We start from the raw sequence: 22,500 nt of genomic DNA on the forward strand, positions 1-22,500 counted from the left end.
GGTACTGTGATTTACTTACTCGGCATAATCCATTTTTGGTTTTACGAATAACTTTAACTGTTTCTATATATTTCCATCAAATTACCACAAAGGACCACTGAACAAGAATCATCTTTGTGTGTGTGTGTGTGTGTGTGTGTGTGTGTAAGTATGTGTTCATTTTTCCCTCTAATGCCTTAACTGAATCAGATGAGACAGTTAAAAAAAAACTTCTTCAAATGGTTGCAAGACGCAATAAGCTCTGTTTGTCCCTTCTTTTCTTGTCATACTTTTCTTTACTCTCAGTTTCTCCTCTTGGGATCTTTCCTAGATTGCGGTGCCCAAGGGTCTTAACCCGGTATGTATCCCCCGGGCACCGTGTTATTAAAAAAAAAAATTGGCAGTCGGTTGGATGTCAGAGATGATATCTTTATATCCTTGTCAAATGTCACTCTACAATTCCATTTCCTTTTTCACAAGAAGTAACAACAGCATTCTCTTTAATTCTTCCATAAAAAAAGAGCGAAAAGTAATTTCTTCGTATTAGAGAAAATATTGCAAAATATTGCAGAGGACTAGTACCCCTAAAATGTATATCAAAGAAATAGGTTTGTTACGTCAAAATTTTAGCAGTGTTGCTAAAAATTGCATATATCAGAATTACTATAATGATTCCACAGAAATGGGTACGTGTTATGTTGCAAAATCATAGCAGAGATTCCGAATGACTATCATAAATCCCTACCAATGGCTTCGTATTATGTCAAAATGTATCCTTGTTGCAAAACATTGCAGATATCAGAATTACTATAATGATTCCACAGAAATGGGTTCGTATTATGTCAAAATTTTAGCAGTGATGAGAAATATTGCAGAAAATAAGGATTACTGCATTGTAAACCCCAAAACGTGCTCGTGTTATGTGTAAGTACGAGGTATGGGAATAGGATGCCGGGCGGGTTCACCGAGATGAGGGTGGAACAGATAAGGCGGGACATTTAGGATGGCAAAGGATCAGAGGAGTAGTAGTCGCCAGCATCCTGTGACGGGGAGAACATTATTCGGTGCCTTATTAGATCGTTCTTGTGTCGGATATAATTTCAGTTATACCAGTTTGTTGTTTTTTTTTTCTCTGTGCTGAGGTCAGATTGCCCTTTGACCTGGTGGGGAAACCTTGACTTCTGTTTCCTCCCCCAACTTCTGTTTCGACCTTGATTATCTTCAGCTTTACTCTCTCTCTCTCTCTCTCTCTCTCTCTCTCTCTCTCTCTCTCTCTCTTTCATTTGCAAAATCGTTTTGTTTTTTTGCGTCTAGTTTCTTTGCCTCCGTCTTCGATTCGTCATCAGATTTCTTTGTGGCGTTATTTATTCTTTTATACGAAGAAGACTATTTTTTTGCGGGGAGGAGTCTAACAAAGCAGCTTAAATAGATCTCCTTCTTTCTCTTTGTTTCGTTTCGTTGTTTTTTAACATACTCTTGTTTTTTTTATCTGTTCTTCCATAACATACTCTTGTTTTTTTCTTTTTAATTGTCCATCCATAACATACTCTTGTTTTTTGTTTTTATAACTGTCCTTCCATAACAAACTCTTGTTTTTTTTATCAGTTCTTCAATAACATACCCCTGTTTTTTTTTAAACTATCCTTCCATGACATAATCTAGTCTTTTTTATTTGTCTTTCCATAACTTACTAGATCTAGTTTTCTTTCCCTTTTTTTAACTGTCCTTCTCTGTCATAAAGTCTTCTGAGACCACAACTCCTCCAAACTAATTATTAGGAGATTATCGAGCGGTGTCGATTCCTTCCCCACTGTGACGAAGAAAAAAAAACAAAGAATAATTATCCTCAAACCTAACTGGGTAGTTAAGGATACATATATATATATATAGAAGAAGGATATGCCTTCCGCCTGACAGAAAGACCGGAGTATCCTGCGAGAGTACAAGCTACCACGACGCGTTACGGAGTATTTTTAAGATATTGTCGATTTCGACGTTACAGTATATTAGTGAGTATTTTTTCTTTTTTTTTACTATGTTGTTTTCAACCTCACCTGAAACAACCTTCCTAGTGTTGTGCCTTCTCTAATCCCAGAGATTAATATAAAAACCACAGGTGTCCTTTCCCCAGCTTATTCAATTACGCATTCTATCAGACCTTAAGAAAACTTGCGTGTATACAACATTCTCTATGATGATTTCAATAGATTTTGACGTCCATAAAAATGCCCCTATACGTTCCCTGATTCCGAACTGAGCAGATCTGCACGAAGGCTCCATCAGGGAAAATTTGTATATCAGATGATATTCTTAAGTTTGCTGTGGCCTGTTAAAATATGGTACACTTTTGTCTCTCCCAAATGTTGTATATGAAAATCTGTTACATTTATACTCATTGTGCTCGTGTGTGTGTGTGTGTGTGATGAAAGCTCTTACTGTTTGTTTGTGTGTGTGTAATGAAAGCACTTACTCTCACATCCTAAATTAACCCAGCCACCATCCCAAATCACACTGTGTACAAAATTAAATTGAATTATATAAATGTTTAATTGACAGTTGTCCCCAAATTGCGTTCAATCATGACAAAGATTCAGGGACATGAAAGGATACCTTAAGGGCCCACGTATTCGATAGTGAGGGTTTATAGTATTTATATACAGGCTGATCCACAAATGACTATGGAAACCGTCATTCTGGAAAATGTCGAAATAATTTCACAATAGCTGGAAGTGTTTTCTGGAATTTCTCCTATGGTTTCCGATTCAAAGGCAGATGACGAGGGAAACTCTGAACCCTTTTTTTGAAGGGATTGGCATAACACTCACGCTTGATTTTCTCAGTGTGGGTAATGTCGATAATACGGAAAAGACTGTTAATGTTCACATTCCAGAAATCTGTCGTTTTTATTCCATTGTAAATCCGGTTTCCGATAGAATTAGGTCATAATCGTAAAGAAACATGTCGTTCGTTTTTCGATCTTGGTCGAATGGAGGTAATCATTACAATAATATTTCGAAGATAATAGAAAACGTCTTGAACGTGAATAGCATACTTAATTTAATGAAGAGGAGTTATACATATATATATATATATATATATATATATATATATATATATATATATATATATATATATATATATATATATATATATATATATATATATATATATATATATATATATATATACATGCATGAACTCCGACATTTGTAGAGAGCTGAAGTGAGTAGTAGTAGTGAGCCCTGTGTGTGTGTGGGTATTGTCCTTTTGATAAGAGGACATTGTTATTCAGAAGTGTACCGAGTGAGTGCATGTGTCATGGTCAACAGCTTCGTGTTTATATATAAATATCACTTATACCTGCGGCGTGAAGGCTTCTGTTCGCAAACCCGTCAGACACAGTATACTGATAAAAGCAGTAATTTGAATATAATATTAAAAGGATATTTTCTCTTTAGTTTTGGATGACAGATCTGTGCAAGAATATCGTATTTAGCTGCAGAGGACCAATGTGAAAGTAATGAATAAAGGATATTTTTATAATAATACCGATAACTTAGACTTTTTGTTAGGTTTTTGAGTTATCAGAACCTCTTTGTTATCATTTTTATATTCCATGTGGTGCTTTCTCTCTCTCTCTCTCTCTCGTCTGAAAAGCTGTTACACTTTTCCTTGTGAGATATTCAATGCGTTTTCTCTTTTCGATAATCTGTGGTATCCAAACATGTGAAGCATGCTATAATTCATGGATTTTGTGTACTAATATAAATCGTAAATAGGATGCAATAAATACAAAGACAAATGGAGTAATGTTATATGAAGTGCTAACACTTTCTAACCCATCTCCCATAACACGCTTCCCTCCAACCCCTAGCACCCCCCATCCACAACACCCCCTTTTTATTTTAAGAGCATTTTCAGTTACGAGGAAGCTCTCTCCTAGTCCTTCATATTCCTCCGTTTCGACCACGTCCCTCCTCCTCCCCTGACCCCCCTTCCCCTCACCCCCTTCCCCGTCTCACCTTCCCCCTCCTATTCCCTTCCTCTTGTAAAGATGGCGAACCCAAATTCCTCAGTCATATAATTGCAGTTTTCCCCGAGTATCACTTGATATGCAAGTAATACCTTCCCTAACTCTTGGCATCTGGGACGGGAAGACTGACCCCAAGTATTTCACAACATTTTGGGGTTGATTGGTAACATAAGTGGTTTCTAGCCAATCTGTCACTTTATCTCTTCTCAGCATTACTTACTGGTTGTGGCAGGAAGCTCGTGTACTGAAGATACTGCTTATAGCAGACTCTGTCAAATAAAAACAACAACAAAATAATCATAGACTGATAAAACAGCAAAACTGTATTTTACTATTCATGTCTTCTACATGCATGCCGAGCCAAATGATAAGCCTTTCTGTCCTTATTATTCGTGATCTCCAAACAACTGGAGAAATGTCTTTTATAAAGCAAAAAGTAATGGAAGGTGCCAAGTTTGGACAAAGAACCCCCAACCATCAGGAAGTGAAATGGTTAAAGATTGTTGAAGTTCGTGTCTTGCGAAGTAGATCACTTTTGCCTTTAAGGTTGACACTTGTATCAAATTTAAGCCCATAAGACGAGGACAATAGTTACTCAAGTCCACCTGGGTGTGGCTCAGCTATTTCCGTTAGCGCTTTCAAATCACGACAATGATTTGCAGCTTTTCAGCTTATCTGTAAATTTCACTTTCCTTGTCACTTGATGTTTAGAACTTTACGTATCACGATAAGCCCTTCGAAAATTAGTACATTTTTCAAGTTTTTCCCTCGGAACAAAATAGACTAATTTTGATGAAGTCCCATTCAGCATTTTAATGGACTTTCAGATATCTTTATAACTGTTCAGTGAAGCTTCGTTATTCACCACCTTCAACGTGACTCTTAGTACACAATTTATTCTATAGCCCCAGGGCAGTAGTCAAGGGCGCCAATAAGTTCAAAGCATTTTGCCTTTACAACGTCTGAAACAAGAGTAATAACAGGACACATTATGTTACCAGAAACACGAACTGGTTCCTGTATCAAGAGCAGACAGTTAGAATTACAGTTGACGTGCCATGCTGATTAGTAGCACGGGACAACCGCCAGTCTTTGATAAATTCCAAGGTCCCCGCAAATAGCCAAAAATGTTACTGGGTCCAAAGATTGAGCCAAACACACTTTTTCTTAGAGGGCAGTCAAACAGATTTTTTGAAGACTGCACCATCAGATTTCAGGGCCACCTTTCCCAGGTTTCTTCAGACCACAAGTCGGAGATCCTACTCTGTGATACAGAGAACGGCCCCTAAACCCATACGTTTTACGAAAAAAAAAAAAAAAACTGGCCCAGAAGGATGAAAAAGGGCATACTTACAAACATGACAATAAAGGTAAAAAATTAAAGATTCAGTTGAGTTACAAAGCAAAGTTTTAGCTAAGTAGGTTACGCCAGATTTAGTCAAAAGCATGAGACCTGTTTGACATGAAATTAATGTGTTCAAGATGAAATTGGTAGAGAATTTAAGAACTGTTGTGAACCACAGAAGCTATGAATTCCTAGCGTTAAGTGTGTGTGTATATTAATTATATATATATATATATATATATATTAATAAATATATATTATATATATATAATATAATATATTATATTATATATATATACATATGTGTGTGTGTGTGTTTGTCAGTCATGTTATATAGTACATGCATGTGTGGAGAGAGAGAGAGAGAGTATATTTTAGCTTCGTAATTTGCTCCCTTAATACATGCGATTGCTGAAGGATGCGTTTCCTCTTTCCGTTTCCTTTAAGCAGACCATCTGGACATTATGAGGAGTGCCCTCTAACATTGTTTATGTAATACAACATTCAATGACGTCTATGGAGACGAGAACGTGCCATAGACGAACCGGGGTTTCCTTTGTACGAAGTACAAGTTTTTGACGTGAATTTAAGATATACTTCCTTTGCTGGCAAATGCTCATCGTACGGGCTAAGAAAAAGCGTCAACAATATAGACGTGTTATCACACACACACACACACGAGAGAGAGAGAGAGAGAGAGAGAGAGAGAGAGAGAGAGAGAGAGAGAGAGAGAGAGAGAGAGAGAGAGAGACATGAATATGCAAATTAAGAACAGCTTGCGAGAACGACCGGGAGATAAAGAGAGGGAGAGGGAGAGAGAGAGAGAGAGAGAGGATATCACGTGACCTGTTATTTTCGACCTTATCGCTTTCGAGAACAGCAAAGACGATTGCGTAAGATCTGCCACAGCGCGGTATACTAATCATTCTTGCGTTAATTCTGCGCGTTTTAGGTGAGGCAGACCCATGTGACGTATTTACCAAATGATAAATACGCCCATTAATGTGGTTTGCTAATGCGTTTTGGTACGCGAACATTAGTGGATGTTTTAAAAGGGGTGCTCATATTTCACCTAATTCGTAAATATTACATTTCTATCCCTATTCAACTTTTGAGCCTGGTTCTTTCATCTAGGATGCTATCTATCTAGTCGGTTTCTCCGTCTATACTCACAGATAGACGGGGTAGTAATGGAGTCTATGGTTCTCGACACTGCAAACACCATTATTCTAGAGCTACTGAAACAGTGAAAGCACTTCCCTAAAGGATTCAAACCTACCTTTTATTGATTTCTTGAATAATTACCGTATATTCCTCTTTTTAGCAAAGAGTTTTATTCCTTTTGTTAAGTTTATGACCCGTTTTCCAAGACATTATTTTCTACTCTTATTTCTCGAAGTGTTTGTGTGTGTGTGTATGTGTAAGTATGTGTTTGTGTGTAGGTGCACAGTTACTCCAAAAACTAAAATTTAAACCCTAAACAGCAATAACTGAGAGAATCTAGCACTACACTCCCTTATTTCTCTCAGTTTATTCTGCAAAATAAAATAAAAAAAAGAATTTTGCACCTAGGCATTCACATGGCCGAATATAAATGCCTGAATCTGTCCAAAGCCTGAAAGTAACCAACTATAAATGCCTGAATCTCTCCAAAACCTGAAAGTAAACAACTATAAATGCCTGAACCTGTCAAAAGCATGAAAGTGACTAACTAGAAATGCCTGAATCTTCCCAACGCATTAATGTGACTAACTATAAACGCCTGAATTACCAACGCATGAACGTGAATAACTATAAACGCCTGGTCAGCCCAAAGCATTGAAGTAAACAACAATAAACGCCCGAATCCTCGAAACGGAAATACAAGACCGGCCATCTTTCGTCACCCAGGACCAATAATTTCGTTGTTTACTAAGTCTGCGTGCACCGGAAGTGGCCAGGAAGGGAGATCTATGGGCAAAAACGGTTCCCGCAGAGAGAGAGAAACTAGATTCATGGCGCCACTCGGTGAGATATTAAATCAATCACTGACGGTCATTTGCCGACCGGTTGAAAACCGTTACAAATGAGTTTTTTTTTTTTTTTTTTTTTATCTAATGCAGTATATCTGGCTGAGAGCAAGTGGGAAACGATCAGTTGTACTTGTATGTTAGTGGAGTTTGAAATATCCTTGGTATTATTTAGCTGTTATCAACATTTAATTAACTAATTAAACTGATTATTTGCTTTTTTTGTCATTATTTACTTATTTCGGAAGGGAATGCTATAACATTACGTCGAGGTGTTTTGAACGATTGCCTCGATATTACCGGTGATTTTATTACCATTGATTGTTTGTTTAATCGTATAACTCTCTCTCTCTCTCTCTCTCTCTCTCTCTCTCTCTCTCTCCTCTCTCTTCTCTCTCTCATATATATATATAATTATATTATATATATAGATATAGTATATATTGATAGATATATTAGGTATGTATATATATATATATATGATATATATATATATATATATATATACCATATATATATATATATATATATATAGATATATATATATATGTTTCCAACAGGTACCCACTACTGACACCAATTTGTATCTCTCTCTCTCTCTCTCTCTCTCTCTCTCTCTCTCTTTCTTTCTTGGCGATTCTTACCATCGGTAATTAAAAGAGATGGAAATAATTCATTTCATAATAAATACTTTTCTAAAGAGAGACAGATAGAGATGTTTCGTAGGTGCTTGCAACCACTACAGGAAATCATCGGTCTACCTTCTGTAGAAACTACTTCTAATGTGATAGGTGTTTTAAATGAGAGTATTTAAAGCAAGGTTTGATATTTAAAACTCTTATCAGTAAATATATTAATAGTATATTGAATAAAGACATAGGTTTTAATACACTGGAAACATTTTAAGCACATTAATAAATCTAGCATTTTTCTTGTAATATTGTCCAAAATATTTGATATTTACTGTTGACCACTGATTTTCGAAATAAGTCCTAGAACGCAATGATTTTACCCACAAACACAGCTGTAGCCAGCTTTATTTTGCCTTTAAAATCATATTTATTCTCTACTGCATTTAAACAATCTTCGGATACAGGTATTAAGAGGTGTTAAGATACAGGCCTTCTACAATATTTAAAAAGAAAACATAAGACTTATCATTATCGATAATTTATGAGGATATCCTGCGTAGATATCCAGTCACTTAGGCCTTTGTGTGTCAGTAAAGACCAGAAAAGACCCCACAGATATGTTTTATGTGGACAATCTAGACCAGGGGTTCTCAAACTTTTTAACGCCTTATGAAGTTTCAAATTTTCTATCGACCCCCTAGACTAGCATTTATTATTTGAAAAAAAAAAAAACAATGTCAGAATCAATTAGAGTAGTATTACTTTAGTAATACCTAGTAAGAAAATATGTTCGGAACTTTAGATATACGAGTATATGTAACTTAATTCTCCGACACGTTAGTTATTCATCGACCCCCTGACTCAGTTATTCATAGACCCCCTTTTGACCCCCTGACTATTCATAGACCCCTGGGAGTCGATATCGACCACTTTGAGAACCCGTGATCTAGACAGACACGCCGAAGGGATGGATAACCTGATGCCCATACAATGCTCACAGGGCAAAAAGGAAGCTGTTCTTGAAAATGATGTATTATCCTATTGTCGATTTTGATTTTAACAATTATTATTCTATGACCAATACTAAAGGAATAAACAGTTCCATCTTGATTTTATTCAATGTCGGTTTCTGTCCTGTATTCCTAAGCGATTTAATTCTTTGTAGCCTTATTAATATTATTATGATTAATATTATTATTGATTAATATTATTCTGATTAATATTATTATTATTATTAATATTATTAATATTAATATTATAATTAATATTAATATTATTAATATTAATATTATTAGTATTAATATTATTAATAGTATTATTACTAGCAAACTTACCCATCTACGATGGGTGATAAAATACGGGTGCAGAAGTGAAAAATTTATATGTACTATTTGTTCAGCAATATTAAAATAAGGGCGATTACACGAATAGTCTCTCTCTCTCTCTCTCGTAATGTAATTCAAGGAACGATCACTGAACGCAGAGAAATTCTTATTCATTGTTGATTCCCCTCTTTTAATGATATTATCTCTCTCTCTCTCTCTCTCTTCTCTCTCTCTCTCTCTCTCTTAAAGTAAGTGAAGGGATGATCAATGAACGTAAAGAAGTTCGTATTCATTATTGTTTACCCTCTTTTAATGATTCTCTCTCTCTCTCTCTCTCTCAATGTAAGTCAAGTAACGAAGACGGTGATGGGATTATCGAATTACTTAGCTCTCAAATCACAGATTATCTCCTCTCTCTTTCTTTCTCTCATTTTTCGATAGCAAGATAAAATTATAAAATTGTAATGCATTAATGTCGTTAAATGGCTCTCTCTCTCTCTCTCTCTCTTGTCGTGACTTTCATTTAACGGAACAGGGATCTTGATTGGTTCGAATAAAAGTATCTTTCTTTTCATTATGTTACTGCAAAGACGCAACTTGTATATCAGTGCGTTATGGCTACTGATAAATGCTCTTATGATCCTGCGTCTTCAAAAAAAAAAAAAAAAAGTTCTAAGTAGGAACTTGTCAGTTTCCTTTTTATTATGTCCATTGGCAGGATCAAAATTCCGAAGCAACATTACCGGGCAGTACTTCTTCAACGTTATTTTGTGCACTGGCAGTCCCGATGGATTTAAGTTATTCAAAAAATCTTGCGGATATTGATGATAATTTTCATCTTCTGTTGTGACCGAGCTAAAATATTCGCGACTTTCTCCGGGGAAGTTGTACAGAAATTATGTTTGAAAAATCGTCAAATAACTAAGTCTACGGGAATAACCAGCCTCGTTTCACGGCCAGAAACAGCTCCGTTTCAGGGAATCCCTTCTCACCCCCACCCCCTACAAAGGAGGGGGGTAGGTTGGATGAAACCCCATTACAAACCATCTTATGGGTCCCCACCATAACCCTGCCAAGTTTCATGCCCATCTGACCAGCCGTTTGGCCGTGATTGAATGACAGACAGACAGACATTACGCCCATTATAGTATGATTATTATTAGGTTGTAGGCTATCTCAACGTACCATAACCTCAGCTCTTTTAAAATGGTGTTGTATGGTTGTGAATTTCTATTAGATGGCATTTATTGACCTTCATGTTTAATGAAGGAAAAAATTCACAATGTTTCTTGGTACCGAAGTAGCTATTTCTTTAACGGAAGTGCCTTACCTTAGTAATTCGATGAAGAGTGAATCTGAATTTAACCGAAAGAAACAGACGGTCTGTTTGTATACTAAGTGTCACATAAATTTTATAGTTAAAGCTTGTTATGGCTTAATTCACAAGGGTAAAGGAGACCGTTCTCTTTATAAAAGGTTCATACACAAGACAATGGTAAATATTGCAGAAAGGAAACTATTTTCTTTAAAATTATATTTATAAAAAAAACAGACTGAACATAAACCAAAATAAAAGCTAACTAACAATTAAATGCAAACTAATAAACAATCGTAACTAATACATTAACACACAGCATCGTATAAAGCAATTAAATAGACCAGGACAAAATAGTCGGTACATGACTTGCGGTCAACACCTAAAAGAAAACAAAAGAAAAAAAAGTCTCTTACAATGCCATAACACTAATTACACCAAAATTAAAGTATCAACACAAAACCACAATACTTTAAAGTCACATTCCATAACATTTTGAATACCAAATTTAATACAATTACTTAAAAGAAAACCCATGGAGAGATAAAGCACATGTAAGAAAAGGCGATCACTACCCAAGACATATGACGGTATATGCTGTCCACTCCTTGGGGATTCTTCCAGTTTACGCAAGCGCTACCGGACCACGTCCTTACACTGCCCCACTACTCCTCAAAGCAGAGAACCTCTTTGCTTGTTGACGGGCTCCCTACTGCCGTAGTCAAAATTCCGGCTACGTTGTCGCTTCGTTAAATGCAGCGAGAGTCAAATTGGTAAACTGTACTTTGCAGACCCAACAGGCAAACTTCCCTATACTACATGTCATCATAATGCATGACACTAAGAAAGCCGGTATCCTTTGAGGATATTGCCCCAAGTTCGTGGTAAATTTCTAGTATCCTACAGTCTTCTTTCCTGACAAAGAAAGGATTCACGAAGCTTTATGAAAACGGATGATTTCAAAAGAGAATAGACAGCAACCATTATGTTACTTGGAATTTGGGTATATATGAGACTACCAGAGGATATCCTACCAGTACCAACATAGCTATGATACCTACCTAATCTTCATTTGGGCAACCTGTTTTGTAGACATGAAATTTAACCTCAGAATTTCATTTTATTACATTTATCAAATCTATGGAAATACGACGACCTGTATAACCTCTCCATATCTCGATTACATTGTGGATACTATTTATAAAGTCATCCTAAAAGATCGGACTGGAAAATATAATGGAGTGCTATTTCTTTCCCCTTACCGAGTTTCGACCACGGGTCAGTCATTGTAATTTTAGCACTTAGGACATTTTGGCAATACAAACAGAATCCTAATACGCGCTGAACGGTTTCCTGGGGAGTTGCGTAAAGATGTTTACTATACTTTTTTGGGGATTCCCTCCGCCAAGACGTTTGAGAAAGGACTATTCTTAGGGCCTACGTCGCCTTATTGCAGATCTGAAGCACAGCTATACATTGAAATTACTTTCATGAATGCCTTGGTTCGCCATTAGGCTCAGAAGACACATGACTACTACCAAGGGACTATTCTTAAGGCCTACGGAGACTTCTTGTATATCTGAAGCACAGCTATACATTAAAATCACTTTCATGAACGCAGTGATTCGCCATTCGGCACCGATACAGGACACAAGACTACTTCCCTGACTCCAGCAAACGCCAAGGTGGACAGGGAATGAACCAAGGACCTTAATAAGTGAGCAGATTGCTTCACCACTTAGCCACATTACTTAACTATGGCTGGTTTTCTCCTATAGCCCTAGTAGGCTGTTTGCTCCATGGCCCGTGTCCTTTTCCCAGTTTTCCTTACCACCTTCCTTGAAATCCAAACTTACATATTTCTTTCGAAACAGAGTTTATACCCTCCTTGAGTGATATTCACACTCATAAAAAAAAACTGGAAATAACATAACCGCATTTCTAAAGACAATACAGAATACGAAAGTCAAAACAAAAGAGTGTTTTGTTCAAACGTCAAAGGAAATGGCTAATCGTTGGCAAAGGAATTCGTCGATTTTATCTACCACAAAAAAGACTCATAACAAAAAAACACAGTTGAGAATAATGACACTTGCGGTTGCAGAGGTTTCTTTAGAGTTTAGGAAACAGGGGTTATTAAACTTGATAGAATTGAATTAATTATAATAAAAAAGATTATCATTATTCATATTCTATGCTTCCCTTTAAACAAAAGACACTAAGACTTGGTTCTTGGTATAGCAAAACGTCCACGGATTTCTAATTTCAATGTAGACGATTAGATTTCCAACTCACAGTGAAAATTTTCCTCGTGTTAAAATATAAAACTGGGTCGTGAAAATCAGACTGAGCCAAAGTTATAAACTGAAAAATATCATAATTTATTTCTTTATTAATGGACTGCAGTTCCAGTCACGAATTTTAGACATTCAAGGGCCTATTGGAACATGAACGTGATCATTATATACAAAATACTTTTCATTTTACTGACAAATTGTTCACCTACCCTCACTAAACACAAATAAGTACCCTAGTGTCGGATTTGTAGTTTTATAACTAGATGCTGCCCCATGAACAATGAAGGTGTAGAGTAGAAATACTCTAAACAAGATTAACCACCTAAAAATGCAACTTATACGGTCATAAATTTATACACTGAACCCAACCTAATTTTAATGAAGAGTTGACCATGTCATAAACCATTTTTTTTTATAAAGGTCGTACTTGAGTCATCTGTTCTGTAGAAAGGGCAGGAATTCCGTAGAACAGATGTCTTTTACGTCAAAGTCCTTATTCACGTTCATACCGAACGGAAGACCCTGAGTTCATCATGACTTCAAAGTGCCAACGTATTAGTAAAGACATTTCAGAAACTTCGGAAATTAAAAATAAAAACACGAATTGGAGAAGAAATATATTTAAAGAGCAAATATACTGGACTGCAGCAGGATTATTCAGTGTCTCCACGCATGACACTTCGAAATTGCGTATATAGTGTTTTCATATATTTGTTCTCCAATTTGTGTGTGCGCGCGTGTGTGTGTGTTTTTTTAAGCAATGTAACCTCGGATGAACAACCTTGTAAAATTTTATAGGAGGCAGGATTAATTCCTATAAATGTTCATCATTAGGAGGCGTATTGTAAAAACAACTGAAGATATGCTCGTTTTTTTCTCCTGAGACTAACTGATAGCATCATTTAGATGATAAACAGATCAAATTGTTAACAACACTCTCTCTCTCTCTCTCTCTCTCTCTCTCTCTCTCTCTCTCTCTCTCTCTCTCTTTTACACACACACGCACAAAATAACAGTTTTTCCCGCTGCATTTCAGTAAATACAGACAGCAATTCCCTGACGAAACAGATATGCGAAAATACGCGACCAAATGAATGCCTTCGGAGTGATCCTCAACATAGACACATCTTCAGCCTCGTCTGACAAAATATCTATTTCTGAATGTACATTTCCGCAGCGCAGCTTTTCTCTCGAGGAAATTAGGTCACTTATCGAATCGTATTATCTTGAGCGAGGCGTCACGAAGGAAAAGATGGAGATTTTGGACTTGTTGCGCAGTTGTGAACTGGAAGTTTAGAAACATCAGCTGCGGCAATCCAAATTTTATCAAAATTCGAAATAACATTTCAAGAGATAAATATGAGAGAGAACGTTCATTCTATGGGTTAAATATTTTCTTCAGTAATGATACATCACATTGAGAAATATATTACAATGTCTAAAAGTACAATGCCTTTCAGAGAGAGAGAGAGAGATAACGATGATGGGCTTGTAAATCAAGTAATATATATATATATATATATATAATAATATATATATATATATATATAATATATATACAAATATCTATATATATATATAATATATCATATATATATATATATATACATAATATCTTATATATATCTATATGAATATTTATCACATCACCGTGATTCATATAAATCATTCGAGCTACAAATGTCCTTTAATATCTAATTCGCTCTACCTCGGAATTGATATATTTTCATATATGTACCGAGGGGGAATTTTTTAGTTGATAATAATTTCGTACCCCCATGGGATCGAACCACCGTCCAGTTGGATGGGGAACGAAATCAGGATCTGGACAGCCGTTTCGGTAGCTTCACTGTCCGATCCTGATTTCGTTCCCCGTCCAACTGGACGGTAGTTCGATCCCATGGGGGTACGAAATTATTATCAACTAAAAAAATTCCCCCTCGGTACATATTTGAAAATATATAAATTCCGAGGTAGAGCGAATTAGATATTAAAGGAAATTTAAATTGTAGCTCGAATGATATATTATTATATATATACATATATATATATATATATATATATATATATATATATATATATATATATAATATATATATATGCATAAATATATATACATATACACACACACATACATACACAAACCGAGTGTGCCAAAGGCACCAGTACATACCGACAAGAGACCCGATGACATTTACCAAAAATAGAAAAGCAAGAATAAATCTAACGTCAGTCAAAAGCCTTTTCGTCTTAGCGACACTTGCCACCTTCCAGCCTCTTATCTTGTTGTCCCCAGACCCAGCTGTCAATTTGATTACACACCTGGTTAATCTTATCAGCAACGCTTATCTGCAGCGTTCGTAGTAGTACGCAGTTATCCTTGTGATGAATACTATGATATATTTATTTTTTTATCAAAATTTGACGAGCTACGAGTTGCTCTGAATTCGGATAGAGGGAAAACAGGGAGTTTGCAGTAGGATAAGTTTGCGTGGGTACGGAGAGGTACGTTTGATTGTATATATATATATATATATAATATAGTATATATATATATATATATATATATATATATTATATATATTACGTATGCTGTTGTACGCTGTGCATAACATCAAAGTTTCCCTTAAACTTTAACGTATATCAGAATTATATCTTTAAAAATTCCCCCAAAAAACAAAAATGCAAAACTATTTGCATAGGGGCTATGTGACATCGGAGCACCTTGACAGAATATCTCTCTCTCTCTCTCTCTCTCTCTCTCTCTCTCTCTCTCTCTCCTGCAAAACAAAAATAAATACAACAGGTTCAAGAGACAATTACAGAACACTGGAGAACTTTACTCACTTGTCACTAAGGTTTGTTGTCGTAGGTGCGTTCTCTGTTATCACCAGTGGAAGTTAGGCTCAAGATAAAACTCTCCGGTTTTGAGTTTGGAGTGAAAAAAAAAAAAAAAAAAAACTCCATCGCATTTGCTGCAGAGGGCGAATACAAACACTTATTGCGTATTCCTTGGTGAAGCCTTTATTATTATTATTATTATTATTATTATTATTATTATTATTATTATTATTTGACACAGAAAGCCTCACTTATCATTTTCCGCTAGACCGTATTTCAGAAAACGTCTATGACGAATGGCAGAAATACCCTGTAACAAGGTCCTTTAAATATACTGGGGTATATTTAAGGACCTTGCCCTGTAATTACCGCTGGGTCAGCTCTCTCTCTCTCTCTCTCTCTCTCTCTCTCTCTCTCTCTCTCTCTCTCTCTAAGTTATCGCTCTGATATCAGCATCTAATATCAATTCACCTCAGGTCCTGTTCGTGAGAATAAGGGTATCTCTTATCTCTTGATATCCGTTCGTGACGTCATCGATACCGGGCGGCCAATAATAGCCCACAGGAATAATTCAGAGAGAAAAATTCTATTAATTTCATTCACAGAATGAGTTGATACCACACTTCCATTGTCTGATTGTATCAGCTGATATCGAGGCCGTTTGCTAATCAAATTAGCGAGCTACTTAAATAGCTAAGTTTTTAAAAGTAGCCGCGTTCAAGGTCGTCTGGATCTTATAAGTAGCCGGCATTTTATTTAGCCTAGGTAGCCAGCTTTAGGGCATTCTCGGTTCTAGGTAGCCGATCCACTCGTAGTTTGGTTGGTATGTAGCAAGCTAGTTCCTAGGTAGTAGCCGTTACCATGGTAGCCTGGAAATTACGTAACCTACGTCTTGAGTAGTCGTTGCTATAGGTATTCCAGCTTAAGCGTATTGTGGATTTTAGGTGGCCGGTTCGTGGATAGCTGTTACTAAATAGCTGGCTTCTAAAAGTAGCCGGATTCGTACAAAGTATGTCATGATGTCATGGAGAACTTCTTGATTCCATCCAAGTATCAATTGAAGACATATACTTGTCCTGATAAGACGAGAGAGATATCACTAGTGATTCTATCATTATCGATTTTGTTTTCTATTTTCTCTCCTTAGAGAAACACTTGAAGGTCTTTCTCACATCATCGCAATATTTCGTCTTGACGCAATTTTGAACAGACAACAAAACCTACTTGAGAGCGATTGTGATAATTTTTTTTTTAACTGAATGCAGATGCATTAACCAATGCTGCAGCAAAGTTCGATACTCGAGTTTCGTATTTGCAAGAGAAATGGCTGAAAATTTTTAAAACCATTTTTGGCCAGGATTTTTTAAACATAATGATTCACCAAACGTTTGTGATTACAACTGACCCCTTGGCGGGAACGTTTTCTACAGAATGCACTTTGATCTTTATAGCACACACACACACACACACACACACACACACACACACACACTATATATTATTAATATATATTATATATATATTATATATTATTATATATAGATAATAATATATATATATAATATATATATCTATATATATATATTAATCATCTGCATTAGTCATGCTTCGTGCACCTCAATCTCAAGGCAGCATTTAGTTTTATTTTGCTTAATAACGTCATGATATGCTTTGATAATTGATAAAGAGAGTGTGAGACTGCTTGGTGGCACGTAGGCTGAAGTCGTTCTACGAATGCAAGAATTTTCTCTTGTCTTTGAAATGTAACTCTCTTCCGTAAGCTCCAGATGTTGTTTTTTAAAACTTCGGTGTTTTTTTTTTTTTCTTTTTAGGATGAAGCCATTTTTCCTAGGCTCCACTTTATTTTTTTATATATGTGTGTAGCGTGCTTTTTTTTTTTTTTTTTTTTTGTAGGATCCACCTTTTTTTGTAGGGTGCAATTTTTATTCATTTTTCTAATATATCCTCTTCTAATTTTCTAAGCTTCAGATATTCTACGTAAGAATAAATTCTTATTTGTAAGCTCCCATTTTTGCTCATAGATTCATGTAGGTGTCTATTGCTTACATACATTTTCTTTTACTTCTATATTTCACTTAATGTATATGACCTCCATCAGACCAGAGAGATACAGGACCTTATGGTGTATCCTAAGATACAGAAACACATAAGGAATGTTAAAAATAAGTTCAGTTTAAGAAAAATTATAGCTTAGTTTCTTAGAATTTTAAGGCCAATTGACCAACTCCAAAGAATTTCTCATGTCGTTTCCAGATTGTGGAATTCATAATTTCGACCTCAATTTTTATGTGATTCAATAAGGTTCAATATAAAAAAAGAATTAAGGCCTACTTTCTTCAGATTTTAAGGCCCAATTGACCAAATACAGATAATTTCTCAGGTCGTTTAAAGAATGTGGAATTCATAGAGATCGACCTCAATTCTTCTGTGATTTAAGGGTCCCTAGCTGACATTCAGTGTCTCCTAAAATTTTCGGTCGTGAGAAACTCTTAATCTCCCGTGAATCATTGTACGATACCACTGTAACTATCAGTGGTATCTCTCAGTTTTGATAAAACTGCTGTGTTTGACTGGCGTTGATAATGATGCTCTTATATTTCAGAAGGTTTGTTTGTCCCTTAACTTCTGCAAAAAGCTATTGTTTGTCTTTACTCTCTTGCAGTGCTTTAAACTTTTTTTTTATTTCTAATCAGTGATCTCTTCCTTCTGTATATCTTATTACCTTCAGTTACTTTTAACAAATGAACAGCATATTCTTTGTGGAAGTTTGGATTTCAAGTCAGTGGCCCCTGTGGTGGGCTTGTTCCATATGGATTGGGTTCATCTTCTGAATAATAATAATAATAATAATAATAATAATAATAATAATAATAATAATAATAATAATAATAATAATAATAATAATAATAATAATAATGGTTGTGATATCATTACGCTACAGAAGTATTATTCTAAATTGGCTGAAACAAAAAGCTTTTTTGAAGTTAACTTAATCACAGAGCCCCATGGATTATCAAAAACTATTTTCAATCTTTTGGGAAAGTATTCTTGTTGACACACTGTTAATGGTACTCTCCCTCTCTCTCTCTCTCTTTCTCTCTCTCTCCTTTTTCTTCTTCTTCTTCTCGCCAAAGATAACTATCTCGGCCCCCACTTGGCAACAACACCTAGTCCCCAGGTGTCGATGATAACTACTTAAAATAAGACTCAAGGTAAAATAAAAGACTTTCGACTCCCTCCAGTCTTACCTAAGACTTTTATCCTTTTGAACACTCTTAGTTACTTTCCAAGTCTTTCCAGTAGGTTTGAAAGTCTTAGTGTCATTCCTAGGAGGGAATTAATCTTATTGCAAGCAATTTTTGAAATCGTTGACACAATTTTAGTAGGTTCACTCAATCGCTTGCAAAGTTCGTTGACTTTGCTATCTGGTTCAGGTCTGTTTATTTCAATACCTTCTTCAGTTTTTATTTTTAACAATAAAAGAAATCAAAGGTTTTGATGTAAGAGTGCATTTGTTAAGGAACTAAAAATCAAATGGTAATAGCTGAATCTTTTGACTGTTCTAAATAAATTCTTAACTTTTACGGAACTTTTACGGCAATATCAAGTTATTCAGAAGTCTATTTCTGATTATTTCTCAAATATATTTCGTTAGTTTACTTCAGTTGAAATTGTTATAATCATAAAAAGTCAAATCATAATAATACTTTGTGTGTTATCGCAGCAAGACACTGATCGATAACAGATATCAGCAGAAATCTTGCCGACTAATGCTCTGTATTCTGTCACTGGTTATGAAACTGGCTAAGTAATTAAGGTATATCCTACGCATGATATCAATATCGTTTTTTTTTCTCAGTCATCTTATTCGACTGGGTAGTATTTATATTCTGGGGTTCCGGGTTAAATCCTGCCTCCTTAGGAGTCCATCACTTTTCTTCTGGCATGAGTCCTGGAGCTACTTCGACATCTAGTTTTTCCAGGTTCCTTTTCAGGGATCATGGGATCGTGCCTAGTGTTCTTATGACTATAGATACAGTTTCCACTGGCATATCCCATATCTTTCTTATTTCTAGTTTCAGGTCCTGATACATATCAGTTTATTAAAAAATCCTCATAGTAGCACGAGTCTTCAAATGGAGAAGCAAATCCACAGTTATGTAAATGTACATATATTTAAATTTGAAAACAGCAAGGATAGCTTTCGGAAATCTGTTCGGTTCCCCTATTATCAATCTGACACCGAACAGATTCCCGAAAGCTATCCTTGCTGTTTTTAAATTTAAATATATGTACATTTACATAACTGTGGATTTGCTTCTCTATCAGTTTATTATTATTATTATTCCATGTCACTGGAATTAATAAATCCAAAACGGGAAGACCGTCTGTTGTGTGTGTTTGTGTGTGTGTGTTAAGTCTGAGGACATTCAGTAACAAAAAGTGTTACTCAATAAAGAACAATAATTTGAGGTCAAAGTAGGTCGCCATAATTGCGAACTGTGGAGAGAGAGAGAGGAGAGAGAGAGAGAGAGAGAGAGAGAGAGATACTGTCAGAACATCTAGCAAATCACTTCACATAGTTGGGGTCAGAGGTTATCAAATCGGTCGGTACCGTAGGGTTGTCAGTTATGGAATGAAGATAGACACTCGCTCTTAAAAAGGCAAGTGACTCACGGTGTATGAGGGGGCGTTACCTAAACTTTCTTTCCCTTTCCCGGGCTCGAACCCGGGTCCTCTTGTTAACGAGGAAAGGGGAAAAAACAATTTTGATGGTTATACTCTAATGACGACGGTCTGTGTTGTAGAAATATAGCAAGTCCATCTTTCGAAAGACCACAAAACAGTGGACTCAAAAACAGAACAGGAGGCCAACTACCCACACCCAGAACTTTAGCCATTCTTGTTAGTTTAATCAATGTGTTTGCAGATACACAGTCCTCTATCTGAGCTAAAAATTAAGAAAATGCTCATCAAGAATATTCTTCGATGCTAACTTTCTCCTTCTTTTATACCTTTTTATCTATATTTTTGCCGCCAGTGAGTAAAGGAATGAAAAGATGATTCGCTCGGCGTTATCGGCTTTTTCTGGGAACTGTTTACCAAAAGTTCCTAAAAGCCGATCTTCTGCGGCAGATAAACTTATCTTCGATATCAGATAAGCAAAATACAGCACCAAAATCATTCCCTTTTGTTTCAGCCTACAGTGTGGCTGATGCTTCTTTACGCTCAGTGCAGTTGGATCAATTTAATTCAGTTCTCCTATGAGGCTGCTCCTCTCTCATTGCCTAATGTCAAGTGAGCCTCAGTCAACGATGACCGTTTAGCTGAATACTCTCGCCCCCAGAAGGGTTAATGTCCAGTGAAACTGCGAAACAGCCCGAGCTAGAGCGGAGAGTGACATTTCCAGTGATCAAAACAATTCCCGTAAACCGTTCTTCAACACTCCCCAAACTCGTTCTAAAAAGGTCAAGAGGATTTTGTGCTATGATGACGTTCCACGGTTATGAAATATGTCGTAACGTGCACAGCGACTGTCTCCAACTGAGATGATAAATATATAGTCGTGTCATCAGGATCCCAAGTTTTTGTAGGCCTATACATCGAGTGGCGCAACTCTCTAGTCAAGGTATACACATTTACAATTTCAATTCTTAATCACCATGGTGTGTGTATGTGTATATTTGTGTGTCTGTGTTTATAAGGATAAGAAAAACAGTATTGTTGTTAATGACGCAGATATATAAGAAGCTCCCTCAAAAGTATTGAAATGACTTAGGGCTATTACAAAGTATCAAGGGTCCTTATACCGAAATCAACCCCACGTAGAGAAACAAATTCTTTAGAGTCCTGACTTATCTAGGAGCCTATGACCATGATTCAAAACTTAATTACAGACCACCAGAGGAGTAATAAAACAGGTACGAGCTGATAAGACGGTGCCCTATCGCAGTGTAATATCCGAAAGGTCGTTGTCAAACTTATGTATAAGTGATACGGACCTCCCACGTATTCATCAAGTTGGTGGCATGACAGAAGGGCAGGTCAGGGTCATGAAGTTGTTCCATATGATGGCGGCTTACTTTAGCTTTATACGGAAATAGAAATCATGCTTATATTGCTGGTAAAGTTTAAGCGTTACCACAAATAAGAAAGGGACTCCTAGAAATCTCAACTGTGTGTAAACATTAGCTATTGGCGTTATGCTTTAAAAGTCTGAAACTCTACCTGGACTCACATTTATATAAACAGGCCAAAATCGATATAAAAATGAAAACCTTGGGCATTGTTTTCATGATCTGAATGGAAAGCAAAAAAAGCTTTTGATTATATATTACACAATCATGCAGTATTTCAGTGTTTCCTTTTGATGAAGAACTTCATACATAAACGCGTCTGGAAATATATAACCAACGAAAGTATGTAAAAATTCCAAACCTAGTTATTAGCACTGTATGATGACAAAGGCATTTTGTAATTCCATAATGTTCGCAGGGTCAGCGTTCGTCATTAAGATTAACCAAACAGCACCTTCCATGGGTTCTTTGAAGTAATGTTAGTACCCTTAGTAATTAAGTAATTCCGGTCAAATGTAGCATTATGTCTACCCTGCGTTCGATCCCAGTGTGAGGTGTAAATATATTTCTGTTTTTGTTATTGTTTTGGTTTCCACATTTATCACTGATATTATTATCTAAGTTTA

At 36.0% G+C, this 22,500-nt stretch overlaps 1 protein-coding gene across 1 annotated transcript in view; it reads left to right on the forward strand.

The window, feature by feature from the left end:
- Positions 1 to 996: 996 nt before the first annotated feature.
- The window catches only part of LOC135213359 (uncharacterized), a 94,108-nt gene continuing 72,604 nt past the window's right edge, over positions 997 to 22,500 (forward strand). The window contains 1 exon segment of the mRNA XM_064247337.1: positions 997 to 1,988. The gene's annotated coding sequence lies outside the window, so the exon portion shown is untranslated.

Source organism: Macrobrachium nipponense, chromosome 42, assembly GCF_015104395.2.
Source record: "Macrobrachium nipponense isolate FS-2020 chromosome 42, ASM1510439v2, whole genome shotgun sequence".
Classification (NCBI taxonomy): Eukaryota; Metazoa; Arthropoda; class Malacostraca; order Decapoda; family Palaemonidae; genus Macrobrachium; species Macrobrachium nipponense.